Here is a 14810-nt window from a genome sequence, read left to right as displayed (position 1 = left end):
CTAATGTTCTACAAAACTATAGCATCAAATAAGAAAAGTTTTCTGAAATTCATATCGAAGGGGACAGATAAGAAATTAAAATTTTCTTGCTATAGGAAGTTAAAGTCCTGAGCAACCATTTTCTATGTACTCTAAATCAGTAGTGCAAAACCTATCTATGTGGGACTCTAGCGTTTTGCAAGCTTCGGTATGTGTGCTTGGTAAAAACTTACTACATAAGAAATACATTAATTGAAATAAAAAGAAATTTTACTCAGCCAAAACATTAATAATAATAATAATATATATATATATATATATATATATATATATATATGTGTGTGTGTGTGTGTGTGTGTGTGTGTTAAAAACATACAAAAATTAACAGAATGTTGTTGGACTTAGGTTTTCAACCGTACTTTACCGTTTCCTGTGTAAACCAAACAATGCCCTGATGTCAACAAAATTAGATGGAAACCACTTTTCTAAATTGTAAGACAGGGTTTTAAAACTTGACATACCGACGTTTGAAAAAGTGATAAAATAATTCTCAGTAATAATACTACGAGTAAGTTTATGCTAATTTAGAGCAAAATTCATGTATAACGTTAATTTGAAAAAAACTATCTTTTCTTTTTTACATTGTTCCAAAGTCTATCATATTATATGCGAGGATAGACAAGTGCATTGGAATCATTTGTCTGGTAAGCTCTGTATGCGTAGTGTCCATTTACGAACTCAACTTCCTAAAAATAAATTAGGTTAATAGAATACATTAGGTAACCTAAAAAAAATATTAATAGTCCCGAAATTATATGTAACCTAACTTTGACGAAATGAACATACCTGAGTTCCTGAATATTGTTCCTTATTTCTGGATAGTACAGTTCTTGAACGTTTTCTTTCCCCTCACAAGTAAATCAGACATTGATAAACAATTGACGAAAGATATTGGTTCTGCAGGAAGATTCCGATTTCCTAGTGCATCACATCCATTACCTTCAGAAACGAACTTAAAGTTAGGCTCTAAATTTTCTCGCAGCATGGGTAGTTTAACGTCAATATCTTCCTCCATTGAATTTTCTGTTTCTTGCTTACATTCAAAATATAACATAGAATTTAATGAAGATGTATCCTTCTATTCCAATTTATTGTTGTCAATCCTATATATCTTACAATTGCGATCTTCATTATGTTCATTTTCTGTTTCCATTTCGTATTTAATTGAAGCTAGGTTCAAGCAATCAAGAACAAATTAAATAACATGAAAACTTATTACACTAAAGACTTGAGGCATCTATCGCTCAGTATTTGAAATAATCGAACAATTCTGAAAGTACAAAATATATAAATTACACATTAATATAAATCCTTATATTCAATGAAACATGCAATAATACAAACGAAATTCAGCAACATCAATCGAAGATGTCTTTGATTATTTAAAATATTGTTATTGATCTTGTGCAGCCATTTCTGAAAAGGTTGCTACACTCACACTATTGATAAAAGCAATAACACAATAAATCATGTTAAAGGAAGTCTATCTTAATTTAAACACAGTAAACGGGACGCAAAACCCAAAAACAGTTTCAACACAGTCACTTGCACAATTAGAAATCCGAGATATCAAAAACACCAATTGTAAAAAAAAAAAAATCTATTATTTTCAAATGTACTTATGTGATATCTCCTGTTGCTAGATGACACTGAACAAGTATTAAGAACGATATAACATGCCTTCAAATGGTCATATAACTTTTTTAGTAAAGTTTTTATCTTCCCTATAGCAAACAACTTTTGTTGAACATTGTTTCGCCACCAGTTCTTATTTATGTGCAGGCTTGGCAGAAATATCTGAATGTATAGAGCCATGGTTTCATAACTTATTTAACATCATTCTGAAGACTATACCTGACAAGGTATACAAGTTAAAGTTGAAAAATAAATACCGAATAATAGGAGAAAACGCCTTTACGAAAGGTGTACTATGCTCTAACGTTGGTTACAGAAACTGTTACATTAAGCTAGAGCCATTGGACTTGAAGAAAATAGAAATTCCGGTGCTAAAAGAGGAGCAAGAAGAATCATTATTTGCAGTCACAGAAGAATTTCTGGAAGAGTATGAAACCATAACTTGTTCGTCACGATTGGAGAGAGAATCAGGTGATATGAAAATACAACTCAACATCAAAACAGATGTAATATTTGGGCATGAATCTGACTTGTAAAGAAAATTATGTGAAGGTGAATAGTCCTCACCGTGTGAATTACTCACAAATGTCAGAAAAGAAAATAAATCATGTGAGAAAAAAGTAATTATTTATTTTCTGTAGCGATGTCTATTCATTTACTTGAGTAGAACAGGCTATTAAACTGAGAGAAAGAAATACACAATGCAGAAATTAGAAAAATAAGCCAGGTCGGCAAAGGTAAGTAAGTAGAACCAACTTTCCTCAGGTTATCAAACTCAGAACTTCACTATTTGTATTCACCTTCACACAATCTAGTAAGTCATAAAACGAACTACAAAAGTCGTCCATTGTAACGCTGTTAAAGATCCTCATCACTGCTACATTTTTAAAAATGTAAATTTTTCAGTCCTGCTTTCAATACATTGAAAATTATAAAATCGTATTGCGTATCTGGCAAGTATGGGAGGCTGATAAAACGCATGTTTTGATCTGAAGCTCGCAAGTATCATTGCACTCAATTCTATGCGACAGGTTTCATGAGTAGCTACTCAGACATGCCGTTGTCATACGAGCAATTATACGAACAAGACTGTAATAATTTGCTATTTTCACCTTAAGACCACAAGTGTGTATTACATATTTAGCTGGAAGATGGAAACCTTCCATAATAATGCACGAACCTTTTAATTTCCCAATCCGTGCACATTCTTGAGTTAACTGTGGCCCTGCTGCTACATGTATTGCCCTGTCTACGCCCCCTACGGTTAATAAATCCGTGCTGCTTGGGTTTACAATGGCGTCACCCTCAAGTTCTACAATGCTTCTATGGTACAAAGCTACTTTAGAATTGATTTAGTGTTCACACCAACTTTTGAAGGAACTTTATTAGGTGCATTATGTAGCATACGTCTGGCTGTGACATCCCACTCAGGTAAATGGAGCATAGAAATTGCATTAACTATATTTAGGCACGTGTAATTGTCAGTTTGATAACCTTTTCTTCCTCTCCCTCTTTCCTTCCCGTCAATTCGGTAATAAACCTCGACGATGGTAAGCCTGTTTCTTCGTCATTCCGTAGAGATAGTTGATTTTGTTCCTCCTCATCTTCTGTACAATTCTCCTCAGGGGATACGCTCTCTTCTTGAATGGCTGAGTCTCTGGCTGCAATATCGTCACTGGTGTCAGGCTTTTTCCGTTGATAGACATGATCTCCTAACTCGTCCAGAGGCGACGAAGGGTAATATTTCTTAAGACGGCCAGTCGTAATGGAGTCTATTTTCTGTCTTCCAGTACCAGTAGTGAATTTAACGGAGTAACTATTTTCATTATTCTTGCCCTGTATCTCACCTGGTCCAATGTATTTTCCAATGAAAGCACGCGTCTGGCCCTGTTTCATGTTATCTACATATATCCAAAGGAGATCTCCCTTCTGAAAACGCACTTGTTTATGGCGCTTGTCATATGATTTTGCAGAAGTTTGGAACCTTTTGAATAATTTTTCACCAGCCTGCTCTCGAGTATCATTAAGAGGAGATAGACTGACTACGTTGTCTTGAAATTGACACTGTGTGTCAAACATAGCTTGATGTATTAACCTTGGTTTGAAGCCATGGAGTAATTCAAAACTGGACTGTAACTTGTGTTAACAGAAATATTATGACTAAACGTAACCTTGGGAAGTAACTCCACCCAATTTCCTGAATTATCTGGGTGAATGTTGAGCTTCAACTTTTGTTCCAAATTACGTATTGTTACCTCAGCAAGGCCAATAAAAAAATGGGCTTTCACGTCTGAAAATATAACGTAAGACCGTAAATATTACATAATTCCTTAAATATGGCGCTTGTAAAAGCAACTGCCCTCTCCAGGCAAAATTCACAAAATAACACATATTTTGAAATGACGTCATTAGAAAGGAGTGATGTCAAAGTATTGGCAGTGGTGTCTGCAATATTAGCTGTTATACAAAATCTTGTGGCTTCATCTACACAAACTACAAAATATTTGTGTTTCAAAATATTGTTAGTGCAATACGGCTAGCTACATCAAAATAAAGTCGATAAAAGGGCATAACACTAGGGTGAGTTTGCAGCTTACCATAACTCAAACCAACTCTTTTCTTTAACATTTGGCAGTGAAGGCATTCTCTGCAGCTTCTATATACAAAATGTTTCATGTCAAGAAAATATACACTGTTAACTAATAAAGTATATGTTTTACTAAAAGCAGAGTGGTTAGCTCTTAAAATCTCCTCATGACACTTCTTTAAAAAAAAGCTTCCCGCAATGACAAAGGAATGGCAAGCAAGTAGTTCATAACCACATGTGTTTTATTTTTCCTGTAAAGAATGTTATTACGCAAGTCGTAACAGGAAGCTTGTCTCTCATACTGATTCTCTTTAGATTTGCCCTCAAGCCAGTCAATAATGTGCTTAAGAACATCTTTTCTCTGAGCTTCGCTAATATTAATCTCGCTGTTATCTTCTAGAGAAAAAACAAATGGGTCCTCTGAACTTAACTTTTCATCCTCGATATCTCTTTTATTGGAAGCAAAACGACTGATATTACCGGCCTCTATGTTGGCAGTTTCTGATACATGAGATATTGTAAAGTCAAATTGTTCCAGCTGAAAAAGCCACCGAGCCAGATTGCCACTAACATTTCTAGATTGTTTCAAAAATGTAATCGCTCGGCAGTCTGTTTTCAGAAAAAAAATGTCTTCCGATGAGCCAGTAACGAAAAGAACGTAGTGCATACAGCACCCCAAGAAGCTCAATCTCGTATATTGGGTATTTTTTCTGTAGCATTTAGAGACCTTGAACAATACCCAATAGGGACTAATTCACTGTCAGGGTTCTCATCAATTGGTTGCTTAGCAACCGACCCCACCCCAGATTTACATCCATCCGTGTACAGAAATAATGGTCCGTTGGGATGATAGTTCATTAAACTAGGTGAATTTATTATTGCATTTTTGAGTTTTCCAAAAGCAACCTATTGTGGCTTTTTCCACCTAAATATAGCAGCACGCTTAAGTAATTGTAAGAGAGGAGCTGAAATACCACCGAAATTCTTTACAAAGCGTTTCACAAAACTATAAGTGCCGAAAAATGACTTCAGTCTTTTTTTTTTTTTTTTTTTTTTTAGTTTTAAGTTTGTAACATTTTATAGTGTCAATCACATTGTCAGACATAGAAATACCATATTTATTTACTCTATGTCCAAGAACAACTTCAGAAATCTGGGCAAACTTGTTTTTCTTTGAAGACAATTACAAATCTTGCTTGCGAAAAGCATCAAAAAGTAATGTGCATAATTCTAACGTTTCTGGTATGGTGTCAGATACTATAAAATAGTCATCTAGGTAATTCAATATCTGGGGCAAAGGAATGTCAGCTAATGTCAATTTTATGAGCCGGTTCAACGCCGCAGTAGAACAAAGTAATCTCTGGATAACCCCATTATAATGAAAAGATCCCTCACCCGGAACAGAGAATGCTGTGATTGACTTCCTATTTTCTGTGATCAGAAGGTTGTAGATTCTGTTCAGCTATATAATCGAAACATGCAGAAAATGATAAGTAAACACGCAAATAAAATCAGCGTCAACACAACATACTTAAAGTTAAAATAAGTCCAATCTTTGCTTCACTTCAAAAACTAAATAATAAGGAAGAAATTATATCATATAACAAAATTGTAACAAAAATGACATGATAAAAAATCGTCTGGTTGAAGTAAACTTTAAAGTTCTTATGATTCGGAAATTTAAAATAACGATGTCTTACAGAAGGTGCATTTCTAGATTAAGAGAAAAAAATCCTAACTGCTAGGCAAAGGCTTCAAAAATCTTCACAAAGTGAGGGTCCACATCTCCACCATCTTGCTGTATTGTACTGTGGGGTTAAAACCACATTTAATTTTCTCAATTATCAGTTCTTACCAAATGAACGTGGGGATAGCACTTCGCATGGTAAGAGAGAAAGTACGTGGGGATCTGAGTAGTACAACGCTTGAGTAAGTAATTGCGGATGAGTGAAATGAATTGAATGTTTTCTAATAGAAAAGATCACAGAAACGCAAAGGTTAGGGAAGGAAATGGTTTTACTGTACCTCAGCCATTTCGATGTGATCAGCCACTTTAAATATCGGGTGAAGCCTTATCCTCAAATCGGTTGAGTGTTTCCGTCTGGTATCGATCCCGGACCTCACGTTCGAGAGTAAAGAACCTCCCGACCTCAGGGCAACAGCTCCCAGATGTCCTGGCGTCTTCGGAATGACACCTGTCATGCAGCGGATGGTGAGGGCTCAGGCGTGCCTACCGTCTCCCAATTGTTGTCAAGACGACTCTTTTGAATAGCGGTCCAAAAGTATGTTTCTGACGGCTTCTGTCTCACTTCTCTCCTCGATGGTTCCGTGTCTCTTGGTTTTGTTCCACTTTCTTGCTTTCGTTTCTTCCTGGTGCTCCGCACGTGGGTGATTACCTCATCAAAATTATCTTGGACAATAGGGAAGTTTATCAATTGCTGAAACGGCATGGCTGAGTTTGTTCTGAGGAAATTACAGAAACTAGGAAGAGAATGGTATGCATGAATTTGTATTGGATTGAGTCTCCTCTTTATTATAAAATAATTACAATTTCCTCTGTGAAGAATAACCACATACAGGCAGAATTCATAATAGGCGCTAAGCCTGATATCCTCTACAATAGTTTGTATTTTAATCAGTGGTGTCAATCAAATCATTTGAAAATCTTTTCTATCTTTAGTATTACAAGTTGACTTAATGTCTATTACTACTGTTTGGTTATATTATTATAAATATGTTTTACTATTATTCCGAAGCACCCAACGAAAAAAATAGGCTGTTTTTTTTTCAGTTTGCGTCAGTGCAACACACTACTTTTCTGGCAGAAAACTAATCGCATGTTAAAATAGAAACTGAATCTCTACACCCGCACAGTAATATTTCCTCTAATGAGATGCTGTAGGAAAATTACAATATTATGTCTCAACTATAACATGACTCAATTGTTTATTGAGAAACTGAAACAAAAGAATACATACCATATTCTCAAAACATATATTCTCTCCTGAATACTGAGTATCGAAATAGATTGAAATACTGGCTCCTAGAACCTGGAAAATTTTAACCGCTTTGAGTGAACCAGTACAAATCTTCAGAATGGCTGTATTGTTTATCATCTAACGCTCCAAGAATTGATTAATGTCACCTTTGTTACATCTACTTGGTACACCTTGAAGTACTTTTCGATGGGGTTTCTGCTCTATAATTTATACACCATTCGTGTATTATCCATTACTTTAATACATTCCGTATATCTTGTATCCGAATTTATTACTTTTTATCGAAAGAACAATAAGTTATTGTAGCCTATCATACATAGAATTGAAAGTTTCTGAACTTTTAATAATTTAGTAATATATTTAAAAGGTTTTTATTAAGGCTTAATATTGAATTACTGATATGTATACTTACTTGAATAACATATTTAAACACTATTCTGAGCATTACCTTCCATGTAACGAGTTTATATATACATAGTAATATAGTGTGAGGTGAAATAGCACTGACACTTAAAATTAAACACAAGTTTATTAAATTAAGATATTTAAGTATGCAATATATCAATAACCATTTTGTTCATGTCTGTCACTTTATTTCTGAATGAACGGGGTAAAGTTATGCTATTATAGTTCAAAAATTAATCACACTATCTTAGTTCATACCTTTATTGAGAGGTAAATGACTAGTAAAAGCTTACTGGATTGGTCCTTGCAACAATTCATTTGAATAGTATAAAACCAGACACAAGTATCTGAGAATTTACCGTTCCAATCAGTCTCAAAATGAACAAGAACACTTAGCACTATAACTGTAATTTACAAATTTCTTTAAGCTATGAGATTTACAATTCGAAATCTATTAAGTAATATAGTCCTGGTGAATGGGACTGAAGTTCTAAGGAATATTTAATTGAACTTGTACTACTACTGGTTATTATTTAGTACAATAAAAATAGAAAACAATAAAACAGACGAACTTAAAATTTAGGATTTATACTGTAATCTCCAGTAAAAAAAAAACTGTAATACCGAATATTTGCAAAGTGTGCCTCATTGACTCGAGTACGAATACGAATGAGACAACCTATATGACGATACAAGAATACGAGTTAATGATTCCGTCGCCAGTCCCTTAAAAAATGATGGGCTGTTTTTGCGTTTTCCATTATTCGTAGTCGTTTCTTAAATATACGGACTGGCAACGGACTTTATGGGTACCAAGTGTGACCCCCCCCCCCGCCATTTTGAATGGGGTCAACATAGAGACTTGAACCTTTCGGCGAAATATTTCTCTTGTCGACTCCTTTCCAACGATATATTACTCGACCCCCTTTGCTATTTAAATTTTCAAGTTGACCCCGCGTACTATAAAAAGGGTCTGGAATGGACTTTTATAGCTCAAAACTCACGCCCCTTAAAATAGTGATGGACGGGTTTTGCATTTTCTCATATTCGCAGTCGTCTCCACAATACATGGTGTGGCAACGGGCTTTATGGACACCCTGTATATTTTGAACCATCTCCATTTAACTGCTGTTATCGTTCCCTTCCTAAACAACAGATCAGAAATACAAGATATGACACGAAACCTTGATCTAAAAAATATCTAATTCCGACTGAAAATGAATATAGAATATTTTAAGGCTGCTTTTCGAGACTTTGCTAGGTAGTCAGGGATTGAAGTTTAATATACGTAGTTATAAGAACTGAATACCAACATATATCTGGTTCGAAGATACTCGTGCATGACAGGATTAAACAAATTAATAATCGTACTAAATTAGTCGGGAATACAGTTCGCAGAGGAACAACTTTATATCCAAGTCAATTGCCGATATTTCTTAAATGTAAAAAATTTCATTAAATTTAATCTGGCTGCTTCGACATATGGGTCTGAATTGCAAGCAATAGAAAATAATACATTTCAGAATACAGAATACAGAACCAAGTATGGAGAGATGTGTTAGGAATAATCCTCGAAAATTGGAAACCAGTCACATGCAACGCCGTATTTACGAATGCTCTAACTTGGGGAATAACCCGAGGTGACAAGTTACGGGGCGCGGTAAATTTTCTCAAATTAACTTTTTTTTTTCATTCTCTTGTTCAGAAAATTTCAGAAATTAACAATCCAGGCATATATGAGTATCACGTCGGATTTTCGCATTTGTAAACATCCCATTAACAAGAATATGTTTCGCTAGAAAGAAATAATTAACATTCTCGCTATGATGTAATATTCATTGTTTCTCTTTTTCCATTCACACGGTATTCTTTTATCATAGTTTCAAAATATTTCAATTCTTAATTAGCTTATTGACTTGCCAATAGAGTTTTCAAAGCTGATTACCCAGCCACCAGTGCAAATATTTTGTGACTAGTTGGTGTAACAATCTTGTAGCCGTAATAGTTAGTAACAGATTTTTTTTTTTTTTTAATCTTGTTTGAGCAAGTCGCAGAAAAGTTATCATTGGATTGGGGTCTTTTCTTTGCAAAATTGCATATTTTTTGGTCAATTTCCTTCCCTGAAGAAGCTAAAACTTTTCAGTGACTGAAAGTAGGAACACAAGTACACCGTTTTTCTTTTTCTTTTTGCCATTTTTTGCGCTAGCAATATGTGTAGAAAGCACAGCAATTGGTTTCTAGCGTAGGATGGAACTCGTAAGCTTTAATTTGAACAATTGTTTCTTTCTTATTTTCAAATTTCTAAACGGCAAAGACTGAATCATTATGTTTAGAAATGTAGTCTTTTGTAAATTTTTCTTGTTGTGCCAAACGTTATTTTCAGGACCTTTCTTTATTAACGGCATGTCATTTCCCTATACCTCCTTTAAATTCATAAAACCAAAATATTTTAGTGAGTTTTTGTTTTTTCAGCAGTTCACTTCGGATTCGCTCCCTCACTCCAAGATGATTCCAGCTCTAGTTTTTTCTCACCTACCCTTACAAGATATTCATTTCACTATTAACAAATTTGTCTGTCTTCATGTGACATTCTCATACTTCAGTTCAAATACTGCCATCAAGACTACACTGAATTATATTCTCTCTTCTCTTTGGTGCAGAAACCTGTTTAAAATCATCCGTCACTACATGTATGATTCTCTCAAACGCTTGAGTATGGTCCAGAAATGGCGTAGTCTTGACTATGTTCTTGACACTTTCTTTAAACTGGTCCGTCGTTATCGACCTAGTCTATGGTAATTCCGTTATCTGGGTGGAAAGCAACTGACCATGTCGTGGTAATGAACTTTTCTGTTGTTGTGATTTCTTGGTACGACTTCATTCCAATATTTTAACATCGCTGCTTGTCCGTTATTAGGATGACGGGATATTATGTAGATAAGAGAACTATCTATAAACACATACGGACGACTGGAAATTTTGTTTCATTCTTCTGAAAGGAATTGGCCAATCCACCGTTACCCGATGAATTCATGACAACACCGTGGATGTAGTTTAATTTCGAAGCACACTGACCCGTAGACTGAATCAGGCAACGTAATTCTTGTACAGTTGCAAGGTACTTACGTAAATATACAGTTAACCTAACGAGTATCTTAAACAATGAGATTGTACAATTTGTCCATGAATTTTCTGTGATAAATCCAACAAACATGTGCAACAAGAGACAGCTCAATAAATTTCTACTGGTCTTTTTGGGGGTTGGTTGGTACTAAAATTGTTGATATCAGTCATTGTTTTGGCCCAATGATCTTCATTGATAGGCAAGAAACAAAATATCAATCATTTTTCCATCGCAATAGATAATGTGTTTGGGCTTGTAGGACATATATATGAAGTAGACACAATAATATGCAACTCCTCCCACTGAATGTATCTCCTTCATAGCATCCCAATGTGAACGTAGTTTAAGTAGCTGTTCAACTTTGTTCAATAACTTGAGAAATCGTTTTAGCTATTTTTGTCTCCATGTTCTGTAAGGAAAACGCGTCCAATATATTTTAAGCCAAGTTCTGATATGAATGTATAGGATTGTCCTAGTATCTCTATTCCGTCGAACTTCTTTCCAACTTTCTCATTTCCGCCCATTGAAATAAAGGAACTGAAATATATATATTACGTACCACTGTCTTTTATTAAGTTTCACACAATTTTTCTTCTCTTGAGGAATTTTCGATTTATCTATTATGTAAACGACATCTTCTGAAATGGCAACATCACAATGACACGCAATGACGGCTCTGGCAAACTCAAGAGCTGAAGTCACTGTCATAGCTGCTTATTTAACATTCCTGTTAGTGAAACTGGTAAAGAATTTTTCTTTTTGTGTTCAGTTCAGCTTTGAATGAGAATCGCGTGTCTGTGTTTGATTCAAAATGTTCCTCCTAATTTGACTCACGTTGTTACAAGTTTGAGTATCTCGCGTATTTGTTACATTCGCTCTTCGCTTCACATTCCTGGAAATTCTCGAACCCAGTGAGAATTAACAAAATGACGGCTAGTACATAAACTTAAGAAAAATCAAACAAACATAAAACGATTGATTCATGCTTAAAATTATGATTTTTCGTTTGGATATTGACTCATTAACAATATTTTCAAATCGCACCTTTTACTTAAAATATGAAAGACTTGTTTGACCTTAAATTGAATTTGTTACCGATACTGGAACTGAAAAATAGCAAAAAATGCAGCTCGTGACGAGCTTGTTGTCTAGTTGCGGACACAATATTTTGACCTTGAGGCGTAGACAAAATTCTATTATTATACTCGTAAACTGTTCTAATCGAAGCAACTTGCTCAAACAAAATTCGAAAACAGATTCAAATCATTTTGTTATTTTTGCTTAGCAGCTTAATGTCATCATCAGCCAATGTGTCAAATAGTCTACACTGGAAATTATTGACTTCGGAAGGAAGTGTCATTTTTATAATGGTCCCGGAAAGTAAAAATGTTAAATACAGTTCTGATCACATAAATCATAAATATGATTTGAGCAGTTGATCTTGTCGTGATAATAAAGGCACTAAAGTGGTAACGGGCTTGATATATAAAGTAAAAAAAGATAAGCGATGGATAAAATTAAGTGTTGATGTGATGTTAAGAGAGAAGAAATAAGTAGGAAATGTTCTCGTACAAATTGGTGTAACGAAATAATGAAGCATTACAGAGTTACCAGGAAGATTCCACGAGGTAATAGGCTGAATTCACCTTCGTCCAGGAGTACATTTAAGAACCGATTATGTGTTTTTGCTCTCAGTCACTTATCTGGCTACGAGTCAGCATGAATGCAAGTGACAAATTCACTGAATATGAATTTTATAAGATATTTGGAATCATAACAATATAGGTTCTCGGGGTTCTTCCGTTTATTCCCACTTTCTTCATTCCACCATTTCATTCATTTCTCATCACCACCGTCTAATTTAACCTAACCAGCATAAGCATGGGACGTTAAACTTAAAGATTTCATTTGGAGATTTAAGTGGTTTTTCACTTAATTGATTTCTATCTGTAAAAAGAAGATCAATATGTTCAACCTATTTTTTTTCAGTACCTTAATAAGTTTCTTTACTGTTACAGGATTTATAACCAGTTTTCAGATCCGCTCTTGGCGTCCAACCCATTAAATACAATTTAAATATCTTACCTTACCTGATCAAGACGTTGTAGAACACCCTCGAAAAGGAATTATAGACCTGGTCCTCGGTGCTTCCCAACTTGCGACAATAACACAAGTACAAAGCGCCAAGTGGTTCAGATGTCTCGTCTCGAAAATTTTGTGAACAGCCAGAGAACTTCTTAAACGATAATACGTAGAGGTATCACAAGCACATGAAGCAAAACACGTCAAATAAGATAAAAGTATACTTATTTATCAAGTGCACTAGTGTGAAAATCAGTTACAATGGAATAAAATAATAAAAACACGAAACACTCGTATTAGTATAAAAAATGCACCACTTTAGCAAACACTATAAAATAAACACAAACACGCTTTTAACAAAATTCAGATTGATTGATGAATTACACACTTCAATAACACATTTTTACTTCATTACTATTCTTTCTCTTTTTCTTTTTAATAACATTTATTTAAAAAAATGCACTTCACCGTCCGTTCAACATAATATAGCTCTTTAAATCATTTGTAAGATAGATACACATCAATGGCACTTTTATTTTGGAAGATCACTATATAAAGTTTTCTCACACCACCAAGCGATACACACAGAGGTTACACAGTGAAGGGTAGTACTGGAAGTCATTCCACGAAGTAAGTTCCAAAATCCTGCTTCAATAATCCAATAAGGATATCCAAACTTGCATTCCTTTAGGATTTGTACTCAAGGCTGCAAAATATCAGCTTATGACTCTCAAAATATAAAAATCCGAACTGCTTATTGAAACCGGTCATGTACATGCACACCAGGTCAGAGTACCACAGGGCGAGGTTAGTATTGCTAGTCGTTAAAAAAGTCCTTGGAAGACTACATTGTAACGTTTGCCTACTCGTACAAATGCATGGCGAACAGAGTGAACGTAGTCTCCTCGTGAATGTTCGGAGCAAAACTTCAAGTTGATTTACCCCGTGTAGAAGTTGGATTAACTAACTGTTTTCAAGGCTGTAGTTCGTTTCAGAATATAGTCTGGTTCAAATAACCTGCCTGAATATCCAAATTAAAGGTTAAAATAATCTATGTCAATTCACAGCTCACTAGCCACAATGTAGAAGGAAAGGATGTTAGTCCTAACATAAGAACCTGAGATAAAAAAATGGGTGGCTTGTGATGTTGGCTAGCTCCCGGCAGTCGCTTTGGGTATCTGTATTGTTACTATTTCCATAGAAATTTGAAAAAAAAAAACACTGAATTCAGTTCCAGTCATATGAAACAGATTATGCATAATGAAAGGTAAGAAAAAAACACTCAATTTTCTAAATGGTCGAAGCACAATCATTACACATGTAGTCCAGAAAGTACTGGATTTGGTAATTACTAAAATCTTTCACTGTGAAGAAAGGAAAAAGAGGAAAGAAAGAGAAGCAGAGAGACTGGTAAGAAACAACGAAAAATTGCAGAAGATAATGTGGTAGAGGATTGAAATTATGGGGAAAGACACAGGAATGAGGAAAATAAGACTAAGAAAAGGGGAGGTACCTCGACCTACATGAAAGGAAGAAAGGGGTTATTCGAAGTACTTAAAGAAAGGAAGAAGAGAAAAGCAGAACAGGTAGGAATAATGCAGAGATATGCAGTCTACAGAGACATAAGGGATATGGGACATTAGGTTAATTGAAATGAGGTAAAAGTACTAGCCAAAGAAAACAGAAAGAATATCAAAAAATAGAAAGAGGTAAGATTTATTAAAAATGATGGCGATAATGTGAACTGGAACTCAGGAATTCAAACTTGATGTAGAGTATAGTAAGTTATTAGGAAGCATTAAAAGTTAAACATTTTGATATTTTTGTTATTGTGAATACAATTGTTATTACAGGGTTATATTCATATTATTATTATTATTATTATTATTATTATTATTATGAAAAAAAATTAGTGAGTACATATGTATACAGTCGAAGT

At 34.7% G+C, this 14810-nt stretch overlaps 1 protein-coding gene across 1 annotated transcript in view; it reads right to left on the bottom strand.

The window, feature by feature from the left end:
* Positions 1 to 14810, bottom strand: part of LOC145684384 (uncharacterized) — a 169963-nt gene that overhangs the window by 81034 nt on the left and 74119 nt on the right. The window lies entirely within an intron of this gene.

This window comes from Thermobia domestica, chromosome 4, assembly GCF_964235325.1.
Source record: "Thermobia domestica chromosome 4, izTheDome1.hap1.1, whole genome shotgun sequence".
Classification (NCBI taxonomy): domain Eukaryota; kingdom Metazoa; phylum Arthropoda; class Insecta; order Zygentoma; family Lepismatidae; genus Thermobia; species Thermobia domestica.
The sequence above is the reverse complement of the archived record's forward strand: the minus strand, read 5'-3'. Positions and strand labels throughout refer to the sequence as shown.